This window comes from Alligator sinensis, unplaced genomic scaffold (assembly GCF_000455745.1).
Source record: "Alligator sinensis unplaced genomic scaffold, ASM45574v1 scaffold16_1, whole genome shotgun sequence".
Lineage (NCBI taxonomy): Eukaryota > Metazoa > Chordata > Crocodylia > Alligatoridae > Alligator > Alligator sinensis.
In genome coordinates this window covers 1,143,823-1,162,298 of record NW_005842045.1, presented here as the reverse complement: position 1 = coordinate 1,162,298, position 18,476 = coordinate 1,143,823, and the positions used below count along the sequence as shown (strand labels likewise).

The following is an 18,476-nucleotide window of genomic DNA, read 5'->3' as shown; positions in this document are numbered from 1 at the left end:
AGGGAACGAGAATGTCTGTCTTCATTCTGTTCGCTCCCTCAGCTTCTGAACATGTCACAAAACAGAATGCTTTGGGTTATACTCTGTTCGGAAAGACACAGCATTGAAGAAATGAAAATAGAATTTATTCCAGTATTTGTTAAGCAATGTTAGGAGCTAAACAGGATGAGCTAAAGGTGATGCTGTAGGAATGAGAGCACCTTAGTCAATATAATAGAAGTATAGTGGGATGAGTTGTGTAACTGGAAATTTAACACAAAATACTACTTCTTGTTGGAATGAAGACTTGCTAGTGGTATTTCTGAAGGTTTTCACTAATTCTTCTGTTACTTTGCTAACATAATTTTTAAAGAACATTTATATTTTCATGTGGTAATTACCTTAAAGATTTGCAAGTACGTGATATTAAGATGGATAAAGAATAGACAAAGCAGCATCGAATGTTAAACACAATGTGAGCAGCAAAAGTCTGGTCATGTAAGTACCATAACAGAATAAGTTGCATCACAACTATAGTATCACAGTTAGCTTTCTTTTGTGTTTATCTGCTCACCTCTTAGCAGTAGGATGAAATATTTTAGGAATACTTCTTACTTTCACTTTTAAAGGCATTCATGCAGATAGTAACCTAAAGCATTATGCTTCCCTGACATACTCTGATAGTGAAAGAATGAGCAGTGCAAGTTCAACCATCCTCATTCCCCTGCTTTCTCTGTTGGTAACTACAAGGATAAACATACATGGTACAGATTTACACTTATCAGATCTTTAGGAGTTTGTGGAACATAGGAACCTGAAGGAATTGGCTCCTAGAGCAAACAAAAAACCCCAAACCTCATAGATCCTCCAACTGGCACTTGTTTGAAAAGTCCTTCAAAAGTAGCCATTACAGCAGCTCAAAATTACTGAAACAAAAAGCCTTCCATTCATCCCTAAAACAAACTCAGTTCCAGTAGGAACAGAAGGTAGGGAATAGGCATGAAGGTCCTCTCCCATGCCAAGGTATTCCCTTAATTGCTTACTTAAGTGACACTTTTTCAGCTATGCAAAGGGACTGAAGTGTTAGCCAGGTTCTGTCCATAGATTAAAGATGTGTTAGACAACTTGACCTGGGTCTGAATATATATTATTATTCTGAAACACTTAATATTATTTTGTCCATTCTAGTTTAACATATACCCCCCTATATATTGCATCTATTGTGCAATTACCTTGTTAGATGTACAATTAATTTACATTGGCCACATGTGCAAATTAACTATTGCACCTTAAAAAGGTCAAACCATCTCTCAATTTATTGCTTGAAAATGTGTAATAACTTTATAGCTGGTTTCTGTCCAGTTTTATTTGCTGTATAGGTAGTGTGGGGCTAGGAAACCACAACTGCTGTGATCTCTCAGGTGCTGAGGGCACCATGCACCCCTCGGGCTGGGAGACGGCAGCCAGTGTGTTCTCCCAGACACAAGGGTATAAGGGGTCTCCAGGCAGCAGCTGGGAGATTTCAGCTGCTGCAATCTTCCAGCTATGGGGCTCTCCACACACCCCTGCAGCTGGAAGACTACAGAAGTGCCCCAAAACTGCAGGGGCTGAGAGTCCCACAGCTAACAGGGCTCTTTGTCCACGCATTCTTGTCTTTCTTGCTGTTTTGAACCCTAGAGTCTCCTTTTACATTACAATGTCATGAGTTGACCATTACTAAATACTTGCATCTTTTAAACTGTAACTACACTGACAATACATTTCAAACCTTATAATATGCAAGAAAGGAAATGCTAGCAATGGTTGACTCTCAATCAAGAGCATTGTAAGTCACTTTAAATGCATCTTTGGATTATCATGAGTGATCAAGGGAGCAACAGATGAGGCATGCTATAAAAAGAAATAACTAAAGGGGCATGGTATTATAAAATAGCTAGCTATGACAATGATAGTTCACCAATGACAACTTGCACTAAAATTTAAGTGAGGCTATAAGGTGTCTCATTTAAAAAAAAAAAAAATAAAAAATAAAACAGTTAAAAGATAGGTGTACACAGAGCACTGACTGGTGTTTTACGTGGATTAAACAGTGTTGGGATTTCTCCCAAAGGTGTAATCTTATTTCATTATGAAGAAATCATAAAATTGGTTTGAAAACATGTTGTAAATAAAATTTAAATTTAATACAGTCTCCGCTGTGGACATCTCGTAGATGATCTTTATAAAGTAATTTCTTTGTCAGTCTCTCCTGGTTTCTTCTCTGCAATTTTTTATGGCAGACAGGGATCAGTAACATACTTTAATCAGCATATAATACTTCTAAAATGATGATTACTAGAACAGTAAAGCATCTTGCATAAGGGATGTAAGTTAGTTGCCTGATCCTGAAAGCACTGTTTAATGCAAGTCGTTTGGGGACCAAATGAATACGTGCCCAAAGCTTTGCAACAGAGAAAAAGTGAGAGTTGCGGTAGGCTTTTTCCAAGTGGAAGGAAACATAGAATATTGAATGTTTAATATTAAAAAGGAGGCTAGATAATCACCTAGCTGGGGTCATATGATACTAGCATTCATTCTTGCTGATGGCAGGGGGTCGGACCTGATGATCTGCTCAAGTCCCTTCCGACCCTAACAACTATGAAGCTTGCTTCAGTCAGTATTTGTAGAGGGCTTGGGGTAACTAGCTCATTCACATAGGCTCTCAGTGTCCTTTTACAGGCTCGTAGCCTCCGCTAATTGTTCATAGTTCCTGGGGCAAGCTACCTCCTGGTAGGAGTCAACCAGCATGAGCATGTATCACCATGCAAATAATAACATGTATTCTCTTCCCAGACCACCCAGTTTACTTTAACCATATACATAACTTCCAATGCACTCACGGTCTCTGGGCAACTCCCTGGAAAAATGCACTACAGGCAGGCTCCTGTGCTGACCCACCAGCTTTCTCCCTCTGGGCTCTCAGCTTCCAGCTCCAAAGGTGCTTAGCCCTCCACTCCCAGCTGTTTGCCTGCCTTTACTCTCTGGCCCTCAGGTCTTGACTATCTTCCTGCTTTAGGCTCCTCTCTCTAGAAACCTAACTCTTCCATCATGATTCCTTCCCTGAGAAGTCTCTTTCTACCTGACTCCTTCCCTGGGTGCCCTCCAATTCTTTCCAGAAGTCTCCCTGTGGCTTCCCTCCTTGGGAGCCTTTTGATTTCCTAGGACTGCTTCACATTTCCCTCAGCTGGCTCAGTCCTCCTGAGCTGTCTGTAATTAGGGTTACCACTTACAGCTGGCTGGACCCTATGCAGACTGCTCCTAGGCTCTTTGAGCTTGCAGCCTGCTACAGTGTTAAACATACAATGGTCATGAATTTTAACATTTCAGTGAGCTTCAATATGACTTACCTAGACCTTTCCCAAGAAAATGACGGTTTATTTTCAAAATATGCAGTATTTATAAGATCCCATAAAATTTTTAATGCATGCGTATAAGTGTTATGATATATACAAACCAAAGTAAAATGTAAGATTCCAGGATTTTCAGACATAGAAGAAAATATGCTTCTGTAAAACTTGTTAAATTTGTTAAATTTTACATACGTACCACTGAAACACTCTCACCCCCAGGGGGGAAACAAAATAATTAGCTACACAGTTATACTGCAACTAAAGTAATAAATATTATCCCATTTGACCCTGGTATTTCACAACTGGCTGCCACATAAAAGGAGGCTACAACAGTTTTTATAGGCTCTAGACCTCAGAAGGGCTTTTTCTAGCTGTCAATCAAGGCTTTGGGAATCTAAGTTCTTTCCTTCTGTCACATCATCATCATCATCAAACATGATTTTGCAAGCTAAATATTATGCTCAATCATCTGTGCAACCTTCTTGTCACCAAGTTACACTTGACACATGTGAAATCTGATTGCCTTCTAAAGATTTTAAATGCATCCTTTGATAAGAGCTGACACGGAGAGCTGCACAAGTAAACAATGATATTGATGATACACAAAAGCAGAGAGCATGGACGAGCTCATTCCCTTATACTATAGCTAGGCTGGATAAACAAGAGTAACAAATAGTAAACACTTAGTTTTTGTTATTGCAGATAGAAGATATAATTGAATAAAAAGAGAATGTAAACCAGGTAACTAAGATCACATATTACCTTTCTACCCAGAGAATCACCATTTTTTCTAGTAGAAATGACAAACATACAAATGTTCATACAATTTCTCCTGGGCAAACATGCCCCTTCCAGGAGAAAGATCTTCCAGGAAAGTTCTCCCTGCCCCACTTCCCAACCCTGGGGGCTTTAAATGAACCCCCTGTCAGTTGCCTAACATAATAGAGCTACATTTTGAGTCTATATTCTGAGTGCAGATTTGAGTCCACTGCCTCCAGAAATATTAATTAAGTGCTTTAAGTCTGGCATTAAGTAACAGCATTGTGGGAATAAAAGTCTTATGATAAGTATGAAATGACTGATTAACCATTACATGTACTCATACAAGGTAGTTGTATAAATTCTTCCTCTGCTGTGGGGATCAGTCCTATCTAACATAGCAGCCTTTAATTTCAGACTACCAACCCAACTTTATCCTTTCCTAAAAGTTACCTCCTCCGTGGGTTGACTTGGCTGTTGCTTCACCTTCCATGCAGCTACTGTTTTGCCAAAAATGTGCTTAACTCTAATCTCCCCCTCTCACACTGAGAAAGGAGAAACAAGGTATCCTACTTTTCCCTAGACAAAAGCAAAAGGTGTTTTCACTTCGAGTGTAGGTAACCGCCTTCCTGCCCAGGTAAAACATTTTACTTAATTGGCGCACAGAGCAGGTGAGATAAGACTTCTTCCTGGCTTTCTTTGAAAGAAATTAACACTTTCCCTGCCTAGGGCACTGTAGCCTTTAGTTATCCAAGGGCACACACCTGACTTAAGAAATATTAATTCTGATGACCTTCCTAAACTCAATTATGAAAAAATGCAATTTGCTTACCTACAATTGGCCCAGATATTTTAATTGAATATAAATGTCATAGTTTTAAAGTGCTGTGTAGCATAGGGACATAGAACTAAGGGATTTAGACACTTATGTCTAGTGCAGTTCTGAGTTCAGAGCCCAGGATCCTTAGTCAGTAAGGGGAGTGTCATAGAATCATAGAGAAGTAGGGCTGGCAGCAACCTCCAGAGGTCATCTAATCCTGCCCCTTGCCTGAAGCAGGATCATCCCTATCCAGTCCATCCTGTACAATCTAAAATCTACATAAAACTATCATCAATCCTGACACAACACAGTCCTAACACCCTAACACACCACAGGTAAGGCAGAGGAACCACAGAAGCCAATGTCCTGCTTCTATGAAATGTTGTCAATATACACTTAAGAAATCCTGGGTAGAGAGCTACATGCCTCCATACAGAAGAAAGAAGAAAACCCCATGGTCCACACCAATATGACCATGGACCATGGACCATTTGTTCACATTGAACTTCATTCTGTTAGCTCTAGCCCAATTTTACAATCTGTCAAGATCTTTCTGAACTGTACTTGCATCCTCCACCACATACACAGTCCTTCCCAGTTTCATGTCATCTGAAAACCTACTCAAGCATCCAACAAATAATTAATAAATACATTGAACAGCATGGGGCCCAAGACAGAAACCTCTCCCCCGGGACTCTACACAAAACCGGCTGCCATTCTAACATGAAGTTATTCATAATTACCCTTTGATTATGACTATTGAGCTAGTTATCTATCCACTGTGTAGTAGTTTTATCTAGCTTATATTTCTCCAATTTGTTTGTGAGAAGGCTTTGCAAGACCTTGTTGAAGTCCAGATACATTATTCCCACAGCATTCCTTTCATTCACCCAAGTAGTTATTTAGTCAAAGGAAGAGTTTGTTTGACACCATTTGTTTCACACCATGTGTTTTTCATAAACCTATGATGGCTGCTTGTGATCAACCCTTCTTCCTCCAGATGCTTGCAAATGGCTTTCCTTGGGATGTGCTCCAGTAACTTCCCAGGCATCAAGGTGAGGCTAACTGGTTTGTAGTTCTCCACATCCTCCTTCTTGCCCTTTTTAAAGAGGGGCACTACATTGGCCTTTTTACAGTTCTCTTTAACTGATCCATTTCCCACAACATTGTTTAGATCATTGCCAAGGGCTCTGGGATCTCCTCTGCCAGTTTCTTCAAGACCTCGGGATGAAGTTCATCCAGCCCCACTGACTTGAATTGATTCAGACCGAACAAAAAACTCTTTGAAAGTTTCTTTTGTTATCTCCTCCCTCAGCTTGCCCTCTTCCTTATCCAGAGAATCCTTATTAGGTGTCTGGCTGCAGTTAAATTTTTTTGTGAAGACTTTCTTCTTGGTGCAGTGGTCCCAGAGCCCCTGTCCTTGGGCCTTGTAATTCCTGCTCTCTAGGCTGCTGCCTCCTCTGCCTCATGCCTGTGTGTGTCCTCTCCTCTGCCTTTTCCTCAGCAGTTCCACTGTAGAGTGCTTGAAAGTTGTTGCTGACTTCAACATGCTGTCTTCAAATCTGGGATAATTATTCTTTGAGTAGTCATATGCTATCACTTTTCCACATTGCCCTTTGACCTCTCTAGTACCAGCCTCTTTTAACTCTTGTCCAAGTAATCTTCCTGGTCCCTGATGCAATGCAGTGTGGATACCCATGTTTTCAATCTTTGAATCTTCTCCTCCAGGGCAGGCACCCGCTTACATTTAGTACGGATGAAGTTCTTCTGACCCTATGGGAGGAACATGAACATGGCACATAGCACACAAGTCACAACAGCTCCCCTGGAGTCCATTTGTGCCTCCTTCTCTCCCTGGAGAACACTTATTCTGTAGGAGGGGAGGGGGAAGAGGCAGGTGGGGGAGAGGGAAAAAGACACACCACAAGAACCTGCATGCCAAACACCTGCATCAGAGCCCTTGCATATGCTCACATTCATATGCACAGTCTCCTGCTCCTTGGCTCCCACCTTGGGTGAACTCCTTAAACAAACTCCCTCTGCCTGTTCTAGCTCCACACATCAATTACCTAAACCAGTCCCATCCTGAGCAAGCTCTGACACTCAGTCACTCCAGATAGGGGAAGAAAAGAAAAAAGAAGAAAAAGAGAGAAAAGAGGGGGCCACAAAAAAAAAATCACACACACCACAGGGCTAAAAGGAAAAAAAAAGAAAAAACCCTCAAAACACACACCAGGTACTAAGCAAACGTTCGTGCATCAGTCAGCCACCATAAATCACTAACACAGAGAACAGCCTCTTCAAGGCAGTCCCTCATCTGAGGTTCTTATCCCAGAGCACCTACTCTCTGCTTAATCCTCATCTTGCTTAGGAAGATGAAAATGGATATAACAAAATCTAGCATACTGGGTGCATCCACACATGTGCCTGGCTGTGCAGTTGTTACTGCACAGTAACTGCCAGTACTGCGCAGTTCCAGCACCACACGGGTTGTTTCCAACCCTACTGTGCAGTATCAGTGAGCTACTGCACAGTAGCTCATTGTCACTGCACAGTAGCGGTGGCATCGTAGTTAGCGCCCGCTGATGCTACATCCCCGTATTGATGAGCTACGTCACTGTCGCTTTGCTAGTGCACTGCAGTGTCTTGTGTAGATGTGTCCACTGAGCATGAAGCCACATAAGCAGGACAGTAAGAAATGTCTAGAAAAGTTAGGTTTTAGGGAGACGTGTCCCTTCCCTTCTAATTAAAAGCATAGCCCTTCAGATGGATTTAGATGCCTAATCCAGCCCATTTTTACAAAATACAGGTACATGCTAGTAGCAAAAGAAGATCTATTTTTAATGATTAGTTTAGTTTGGTTTTAGTCTAGTTATTAGAATGCTTACCTTCAGTATGGGAAACGTAAGCACTAGCCCTATTCTGCCTGAGAGGACTTAAACCTAAATCTTTTCCTGTCTGAGAATGTGCCCTAACCATAAAACAACAGAACATTCCAGAATAGGGGCTCTTTTCATTCCTTCAGTTGGAACAGTTCCACTTTTCATGGAAAATTATTCTTTGGGATGCAAATTGTAAGAATGACTTAATAGAGCATTCACTTGAAAAATGGAGAAATGGATTCCATGGAAAAATGGATTCCATTCCTTCCTCTGATGAATAGTTACATATTTATATTGTGGAACTTCAACAGGAGAGACAGATGGAGATTCATAGTAGGATTCCCTGTAGTTTGATGGCTAGGACATTCTTCTAGGAGCTTTGGGATCAAGTAGTCATTGAGGTACCTAGAGGACATTATTGGTTAAAACTAAAATGCCTAAATATTTTAGAAGACTAGATTTAGACAGAAGTTCAGCAGAATATAAATGTGCTTAAAGTAGCAAGGTGACTTAAGCCAATGGCAAAAGCCAGCGCAATGAAAGAGGAAGAGAAGACACCTTGATCTGTACCCATTACTGTAAACTGGCTTTTGGTATACCTATAGCTTTAGCTATATGGTAATCAACAGGGCTGCTGGTGATTTGCTGCTTAGTAGAAAAGTGGCACTCTTTAAAGGAAATGCCACAGCAAACTGCCAAATGGCTCATCCTTAATTCAACAACTCACTGTGGAATCCAGCAGGCTGTGAACCACGCCATATGAACAAGCTGAGTTCTACTAGATAAAACTGAAACAAGAAGAAGGTATCATACTAAAAACAGAGAATAGTCTGTGTGGCAGAAAATTGAGCTGGATAACAACAGGGCTGGAGGTATCTACTGAGTTTTTATATAGCAGTGTAGCAATAGAGGCACCTTATGCAATACCCCAGAGAGCTCCTTGACTGACTGTGTTCAGAAATAAAACTGGTTAGGTGGCTGTTTTCCTATCCCAAGAGTCTTTTTACAGTTTCAAAAGAAATATAGCCCATTCTTTACAGGGAAGAAACCAAACCCTTTTAAACTATTGTAGAAAAAGATCTGAGAGAGAGGAGCCAATTCTAGACATGATCAACAGCCATGATTAGGGCACTCAGCTGGGTTGTAAGAAACTTAATTTCAAGGCCCTTTTCTAGATCAGGTAAGTGATCTCCCACATAATAGGTGGGAACTCTATCCTTGGGGTTATTTTGATGTGCATTCTTTTTATTCTTAGTAGGAACTTCACCTTGGAACTGAAATAGTGTTCTCAATGAAAAGTTTGTTGACCCATGTGTATTTCAACAAAAAGTTTTAGTTTTAACAGAATGATGTTTTTCAACAAAAAACCTGTTTCTTCAAAAATGTCCTTGTCTGTCCTTCTTAGAAATGAAGACCACTTTTATGCTCAGGGGTGGGTAAAATGCAGCCCATGGGCCAAATGCAGCTCTCCAGGCCATTCTATCCAGCCCACAAGGCCCCTAAAAATTTTAGAAAATTAATATTTATCTGCCCCGGCTGCTTGTCACGCAGTCCTCGATGGCTTACCAAAACTCAGTAAGCGGTCCTCCTCCCAAAATAATTGCCCTCCCCTGTTTATACTGCTTTATCCTGACCCTGAGCCACCAAGGAAAAAAGTCCCATCAACTACCATTCGATACACTCTAGACCTGTAATCAGGCAGTGCAAATGACTCAAAAGTGATCCCAAGAGACTTTGTGTGTCCCATCAGCCTTTCTTTTCTTTCCTTTTTCTGAACCCACTAAGACCATACTCAGGTTTTCAGCCTGGAGACAGCAGTTTATATTGCACATCTCAGGAGCACCCTAGCATGATCAACACCTATTTCCTCACTGGAGGATCTGGGGCCAGGAAAAAGAAATATAGACATATCCAAATTAGCACTTGGAACACAGAGGCTAGCTGGTGAAAAGAAAACTGATCTTAGGAAATTCTCTCACTCCTTGTTTGTATTTAGGGGTGTGACATGATGTGTGAGAATGTTTTGGTATGGGTATCTTTAGAAAAAAAGTCCCATTCCATATCAATGGAAAATAATTTACTCAGCTTCCTACATAATATATTCTGAATAAGAAGGAAAAAAGGAGGAAAAAAGAAAGAAATATGAAGATTAAAGATTACAGAAACAGTTATGCTTAGACAGCCCAATGTAAGCATATTTTTAAAGTAAAAAATATGTAAATGTTAAAAAAGAACATTCACCTCCATAGTGTAGCACATTTCATCTCCATAGTGTAGCAGAATCATAAAAATGAGAGTCTGAGTGAATGAATATTCTCATTTTACATGTTAAAGACATTAATCTATGTTATGAGTTTTTAAATGGCTAATCATTTTTATGTGTAATGCCACAGTATTTTTTATCTGGAAAATATATAAAACTTTCCTTGACTATTTAAATACCCTATAAGCTGTTCATAAAAGTACTTGATGAAAAATGATATTTTTTCCTCAGCGCATATTATATAGCAGATCATTGTTTCAGTAAATGAGCTATGCATTCTCTTACTCAGTTTACTGTATGTGTACAACATTAGTCTTTGCATGTAAGTGCTGTTGAAATTCAGGGAACAGAACAAAACTTATTGAACTCTGCACTACCTCTGACAGCAGTCATCCAGAAGTTGTTGTTAAAGCTCTGCAAGGTGCTCACAAAAAGTAATTTCCAGTTCAGTTCAAAATTCATGAGGAAGTATGAGAGGAATAAACAATACCTACACAGTTAGCTTGCTCACTTTTGCAGCAGCATTATAAAAACAGCATGTAATGGTGGATCCCAAAAGACAACGCCTACTGTATCATAGGTTAAAAGCAATATATGAGTAGTTTTTGTAACATATGGTAGTATTTTAAGGAGTTTGGAGCTTCTGGTGCAGATGGATTATTTAATTAATTATTATAAGCAGAACTATGAATAGCTTCAGCAATGTTACTCATTTTTATATACACACCCACACATATTATATGTATGACTATGTATATAAGAACATAGTGATCAATCCAAGATAGGTGATAATATTTCTCATATTCCTTACATTGTGATTTGTTATATAAACCTTACATGGATGTTAGTCTGCAGTTTCTGTGGGTCTGTATTCCAGGTAAAGCCTGGATTGAATAGAAAAGCACACATTGTGGCTATTGGTAACCATCTAGGGGTACGGAAATGCTCACAGGTTGTGTCTACACAAGATGCATTACTGTGCAGTTGCCTAATTTACTGGGCAGTAAGTGTGCACATCTACATGTGCACAACCTTACTGCTCAGTAAATTCCCTTAATCACACTTAAATTTGATACCTGCAATGCAGGTAGCAAATTTTAGCACGATTAGTTAATGTGCAGTAGCGCACATGTAGACACAACCTGGCAACAAGATTGCTTCCAGGTCTGCCTAGCCACTATGGGGCCAGCCTGACGCCAGCCCCAGTGCTAGTGTCTGGCAGCCTTTCCTGCTCCAGGCCTGGGCTGACTTACTGGCAGCCCCTGTCTTCTATCTATAAAAGCCAGCAGCCATTTTCTGCCCTGGGGCACACAGCAGAGGAGCCTGAGGGCACTGCAGGTCCTGTGTGTCCCCCAGGGCAGGCCGCAGCCCTGTTGTGTCTGCCTCCACCACCCCAGTGGTGCTGCTCAGCCTGTGGCTGCTGGTTGGCGAGACTGTGGCTGCTGGCTAGGGGGCTTTTTGCTGCTTCCTGGGGGGGGTTTGCTGGTGGCTGCTTCAGCCTGCTGTAGCCTTTGGTCAGGCCTGCCATCCCTCAGGGCCACCTGCAGCCAGATCAGCACAGCAAGGTCAGAACCACCTCTGCTGCACATCCCCAGCAGCGTGACCTGAGACTACAGGTGCTGTGGGGCATAGACGTGGCTCCCAGTCCTGTCCCATGACTCTGCCCTGGCTTCTACTGGCAGCTGCCCAGGGCTGGCAACAGCAGGACAGCCACATGGGAGAACAGAGAGCTGGTGTAGGACCCACCATGTGCTCCTCATCCTCCCTGTCCAGTCCCACCCATGTGTGAATGCCCATGCTATCCACTTGGGGCCCCAACTGGACCCAGGAATACATTGGTGATCTTGTGGCACTCTGGGGTGATGCAGAGGAAGTTCAAGAATGGCAGGCACTTGAATCCCCACATTTATGAGGCATTGCACTGAATGAGGGAGCACGGGCACTCCCAGTTGGTGTGGCAGTGCCACATCAAGGTCAAGGCCTTGTGGGCACTGTGCATGGCTGTGATTGACCACATTCATTAGTTCAGTTGTGCCCACAAGACCATGCCTTTATGTAGCAGCTGACCAACATTTTGGTACCCCAGGACCCAGGCCACAGTCATGTGATTTACACCAGCATGGGCAGCCTGCTGAAGCCACTGCCCCACCCTGATCCCTCTGGTGACACAACATTGGAGGAGGGACCCTTAGGCATTTAGCGTCCTGCCCTGCCCAGCTCCCGAGCTGCTCAATCCATTAGCAGCCCAGAGAGCCTTGGCCAGCAGCTGCTTCACCAGCTTTGCAGCCCTAGACCCCACCGCAAGGAGCAGGTAGCCATGACACAGTTGGCTGTCAGCAGCACCAGCTCCTCCTTGTGGGGGTGGGGGGTCCCTGGCCGGGTGCCTGCACACCATGTACCACAGACTAAGGACACTGGGTACAGCCAGTCATCTTCACTGACAGGGAGAACTGCACTGAGCCACCAGCCTCATCAGCCCCAGACATGTGGTAAGCCCTACACTGGCAGGAAGGCCCTCCCTACCCCTACCTCTTCCCCTGGCCCAGGCCCTGGCCCCTGCCATGTCCCTGTCTCCCCTCCCTGCCTGGCCCACCTATGCTCCCCTGGGCCCAGATTCCCCCTCACCCCCCCACAGCATGCAGAGAGGTGGGACACAGTGCAAAACTTTATTGCACAGCTCATGCCCCTACAGCTGGGTAGACATGAGCATCTCTCTGACTGTAATGAACCTCTCTCTGAGTTATTGCTGATTACTGAGTGATTGCTGCCTTGGCCGGACAGACGCCCCAGTGAGGGGAAAGAGCCAGTCCTGGCCCTGCAGGGTATAAAAAAAGACTCACCAGGCAAACAGGGAGCCAGTGAACAAGAGCTGCAAACAGGCTAAGTAATTTACAGGCAGTTTGTGCCCCCCACCCCCACCCCACACACACATTTTTGAAGGTCAAACCTTTTAGCTTGGCATGAGGAAGAAGGAAAAAAGGAAACCTTTGGGGCCAATGAGCAATAAACAGGCCAGCTTCCAGATGAGTTCACTAGGGAAGGTCTGCTTGGAAAAAGAGCAGTAAGAGAGAGAAGGTAGATTAAGAGGAAGTTTTTGGGAAATGTTGGGGACAGCTTCCTGATGCAAGTGCTGGAGCAGCCAACTCAGGGCCATACTCTTCTTGACCTGCTGCTCACAAACAGGGAAGAATTTGTGGGGAATGTAGTTGTGGATGGCAATTTGGGCAGTAGTGACCATGAGATGATTGAGTTTAGGATCCTGAGGAAAGGAAGGGTGAAGAGCAGCAGATTAAGGACCCTGAACTTCAGAAAAGCAGCCTTCAACTACCTGAAGTAGAGTTTGAAAGAGGATGGAGCGAGACTATTCTCAGTGGTGGCAGATGACAGAACAAGAAGAAATGGTCTCAAGTTGCAGCAAGGGAAGCTTAGGTTAGACATTAGGGAGATTTTTTTTGCTAGAAGGGTAGTAAAACACTGGAACAGGTTACCCAGAGAGGTGGTGGAAGCTCCATCCTTAATTGTTTCAAAACCAGCTAGATAATGCTTTGGCTGGGATGATCTATCTGGGGATGGTTGTGCTTTGAGCAGGGGGTTGGATTAGAGGACCTCCTGAGGTCCCTTTCAACCCTAATATTCTATGATTCTCTGACACCCCAGAAAAGTTGTTGAAGCTGGCAGCGATGTCCTCCTCGGTACTAGGGGGCAGGAAGGCATAGGGCTGCCACCAGTAGCCCTCCAGATACTGATGGAAGCTGTGGGGCAACCCAGACATGCTTCCCATGCTGTCAAAGCTCAGGGTCCCATATCAGGTATGCAGATTCACCCAAGCTACCAGGAGGATTAGCAGCACCAGGGAGTAGTGGTCGGGCACCCCTCAGCTTGCACAAACAGGTCATTCTACACTGGCCAGGGCACACACAGAAGTGGCATGCTCATGGTACAGCAACACTATGGGTGGGAGGGGGAGAGAGCAGGGTGCCTCCTCAGAGAAGATCCCTGGGGAGATGGAAGGAATATGGCCACCTCCTCATCCCAGTTTCCTGGGATCCCCCTGCAGCCCAAGCTCACTGTGGTTTGGGCAGCAGCACAGCAAGTTGGGTGATCTGCAGGAGGAGAGGGGGGAGTGGGGTCTGGAGCCATGGCTGCAGGTGCTTCCAGCAGCCTGACATGTCCCACCCTGAGAAGGGAGTGAGGAAGGCAGGCTGCCTGCAGCCAGCACCCAGCAGGCCACCGACCACAGGAGAGTGCGCAGTGATTGGGGGCTTGGCTGGAGGCTGCCTGGGCCTAGGCCTGCCTGTCCAACTTACCATTATCCGTGTGCACTCATTCATGGCTGACCATTGATCTGAGGATGGGCAGCACATAGCACCTCATGCAGAGAATCTCATTTCTGAAATGTTGCAAATTCTCACAACAGGGTACTGTTTCCTGGATCTGCAGGGTCTGCATCTAGATGTGGGGGAGACACTGTAGCAGACAGCAGGGGTGCCAGGTTGGGGATGCCACTGTGGAGCACTGGATCCTTCTGGATGTTACAGCTGTGCCAGAGGCACACCCAAGATTAGAGCTTCCTCTTCCAGCAGCTGCTGGAGGTGGCTGCGGAGAGGGCAGTGGTTGCACAGACCTGGTGCCAGGAGGACCTGGCCTACCAGGAAAGGTGGCACAAAGGAGGATATTGCCTGGGAGACCACCCAGGAGGAGGGCCGGGACCAGGCAGAGCATGAGCACCAGACTGAGCTCCTAATCCTTGAGTATGAGTGCATCCAGGTGTTGCGGGAGCAAAATGCCATCCTGGGCCAGGCAGTGGAGAACACAAACAATGACTACAGGACCCTGGACACCGTCCTGGTGGTGTTCTTGTTCATGCTGTCTACTGCCTGGCCCCTGGCCCTAGCCCAACAAGCTGCTTGGCAGCTACCCACCACTCCACAGCAGGCCCTACCTGGGCCTGGGAGGAGGTTCTCCGGTGCCTCCTGCCACATAAGTATATGCCAGGCCTGGAGAGACCTGGCAGCACATGTAGACACCTAGCCAAAATTGTTTACTGTGCAGTAGCTTACTGGGAAGTAAATCTAGTCATGCCTAAATAAATGTGTAGACTTGCCCACAATGTAGCAAATATATGCTCAAACACCCTTCAAACACACCCTTCAAGCACACACCCTTCTAAATGCATGTGTAGACATGCCCACAACATAGCAAATACATATGTTCAAACACCTTCCAAACACACTGTGCTGTGGAACTGGGAGAAAACTCTGCTTCAGAGAATGGGTTAGCAGGATTTTTTTTGATGTAGAAGGAAGTACAGCCCATGCAAAATTCTGCATGAATATCTATATCTATATCTATGTATGTTGTACTATTATGTATCATACCCCTAGATGATCACCAAAACCCAAAATTAACAATCAGCGGGCACATCTACAGGAAATGTTTACTGCACTGTAGAATAATTATCTGTGCAATAAACATCTTGATATCTGCAGCCCTATTAGGCTGCAGTAAACAAATTTACCCCTTGAATTTACTTGTAAATACAAATACTATCCTGCTGCGAAGTGAAAAACATGTAGACACTGCCCAGCTGGCTGGGGCATGAGGTTGCTTCAGTGGAGGGGCTGCCTGCCAGCTAGGCCCATGCTGAAGCACTCTTGTGCCCCAACCAGCCCCTCTGCATGTTGAGTGATGGGGAGCAACCCTGGGCTGGCAGACTGACCCCTGGACTCCCTTCCAGCCAGGGCTGCTCCAACCCAGCTCAATGTGCTCTGATCCTAAGCGCACATGCAGACCTGTGGCCAGCAGCAATAAGCTCCCAAGCTTAATGTTGCACATTAATAGGCATGTGTAGATGCACCCAGTGAGTCTCCTCCTCCATCCAATTATCTGGAAGACAGACCTGCAGGAACTGCAAATCAGCAGTCATGTGGGTTTTATATAAAGAATCATCATATATGGAATATAAGAAATGTTCTCCCCTATCCTGGATTGATTACTGTGTTTTTTAGATTTTGATTAAATATTTCCTTTTTCCCAGAAAGAAAAATATATTAAAATAGTCCAATCCTAAAAGCTTAATGGTTAGGCCCAGTTATGATATATCCTTTCGTAGACTACTATCCAAGCAAAAGGATGCAACGTTTCCAATGGTACAGTGTAGTGTAGTGGATAGTGATTAACTACATCTATTGATGAGAGAAAATGCTTGTTTCTGATAGAAGGAAAAAAAACAGACAGAAAAATTGAGAGACTAGGGATCCTGCTAAATATGGATCCTTGGACATAGAAGAAGCAATAGAAAACCTATATCATCTTTGCTACAGTTGATCACATAACCTTTGAACTCTTCCATACTATCAGATGATTCCTTAATCAATAATTCCTCAACACACTCTGTTTAGCTACTACAATAGTTAAAGTTTTCATTTGATTTTTTTTTTCCAAGGAAAACTGGTCTTTTCATTTAAAGAGGCTTTTGTGGGGGCAATTAGGTCCTTTGACATTTTGTTTTTGAGTTGTCTCCCTTTCTCTTTCTTATATACCCTTTTCCATTTTGCCACTGAAAAAGAAAGGGGAGCCAGAAGAGAAAAGAGGAAAAACAAAAATACAGAACAACTAAACAATGAATATGGAAAGGTGTGTGATTCCTAGAAGATAAAAAGAATATCATTTCCAGTTTTCATTTAAAATTAAAAGAAATTCAAATTATATTTTGAAAACATGATGTCAAAAATATTCCATGGAAATTAAAGATCATTTTGGATCAGCTATACTATCTAGGTGTTTTCTTGTACACTGTCTTGGAAGTATCTGAGTACTTCCCAACCATCTTGTTCTTTGCTAGGTTCTGTTACTTGTCTGCTGACTCTTTAAGACTCACATCTTCATAACTTATTCCATAATATTTTTACTTTATCATAATTCCCTTTTTCTTTGAAGTCTCATTGTTCAGCTGCTTTCTTTCCTCCATACTATAAACTAGATTACTTGCTCTCCTAGATTTTCTCATGCTATGGTTTTGCAGTCTTTATTCCATTGCCCTGTAGTCAGTTTAATGTAATTTAAGTTCAGAAACTCCAGAAGTGTAAAAAAGCCCTCCCACACAACTCTGTTTTTTTCTATTGATGAGATGAATCTTTTTCCATGCTACTTGATCAATCATTTCATCAGCCGCTTCTAAGTTCCACCTGTAATAGACATACTGAAAAAGTTGCATGGACTCATTTAGTCTATTACTGTATATGCCTCTGAAGTTAAATTGGTACTGTACTTGAATCAGTCCTAGACACAGCAGATTAATATATACCCAGTCCTTTATTGACATTAATCACTATCATTGTCACATAAAAATATGTAGTATCAGGTAATATTCAAGCTGAAGGAACAATTGACAGCAGGCTACAATCACAGTGCAATAAAGTGAGAAAATAACACATTAAAAAAAGCAAATTTATTAAATAAAAAGCTGCATTCTGCAAGCTTTTACTATGGTACTGAGTGTTGATAGAATCACAGAAATTACAGATAGAAGGGACATGTTAGGTCATCTTGTTTATACCTCAGTGAAGAATTTTTCTGTATAATAAATTTTCAAGTGTTGTGTTCAGTTTTTATTTAAATAATTCAAATGGCAGTGTTGTTTCACAGGTATTAAGCTTTGGAGGCTCTGAATACTTTCTGTCTATTTGAGTATCTACTATTATGGCCATCATTAATTGGTATCTGCATTCTAAATTTGCATGGCTTACCAGCAGAGGATGACGACAGGATGATGGGTATGCCCAGTCTTCCAGTTCACCCAGGTAAAGAGTGATGATTCTACAAATGCTGCTGAGCACCCAATCCAGAGAAATATACTCACAGAGGGGCTAATGTGCCTATATGATGGGGGAGCCCTGTCAGATCCATTGAATATAAAATATCACAGGACATGTGCATTCACAGCACAATATGCATTAGATGTTCATAACTTAGTACAAGGACAAAAAAAATTCCTCCAATTAAAAATAAATGATAATCGACCCTGTCTAGGAATGAAAGGCTGATCACTCCAAATTGGAATGTCTCATTAGTGCAGAATTGCAATTTGAAAATACAATCTACTTTCCCCCCTTTCACTTTTCTTTAACATCCCATGCGATTGTTGTTATACTTTACATGAAACAACATGTTCAATTTTGTATATGCTGAGAAAATCTAAGATTTTGAACAGTTTACAGTTTGAAGCCTTAGCCTTGAACAGATATTTGCTTGTATTTACATAACTTGTAAAGTGTTTGCTGAGTAAGGTACATATATATTAAAGTATGAAAAAATGGTCCAGAAGTATTTCTTCTTTATATCATATCATATCATATCATATCATATCCATGCAAGACCTCCTA

General features: G+C 42.8%; 1 long non-coding RNA gene across 1 annotated transcript in view; it reads right to left on the bottom strand.

Annotated features, from left to right (window-relative positions):
• The window catches only part of LOC102387178, a 127,750-nt gene extending 124,624 nt beyond the window's left edge, over positions 1-3,126 (bottom strand). Inside the window, exon 1 of the long non-coding RNA XR_323707.1 lies at positions 2,859-3,126. This is a non-coding gene — a long non-coding RNA (uncharacterized LOC102387178). The remainder of the gene's footprint in view (positions 1-2,858) is intronic.
• Between the last annotated feature and the right edge of the window lie 15,350 nt (positions 3,127-18,476).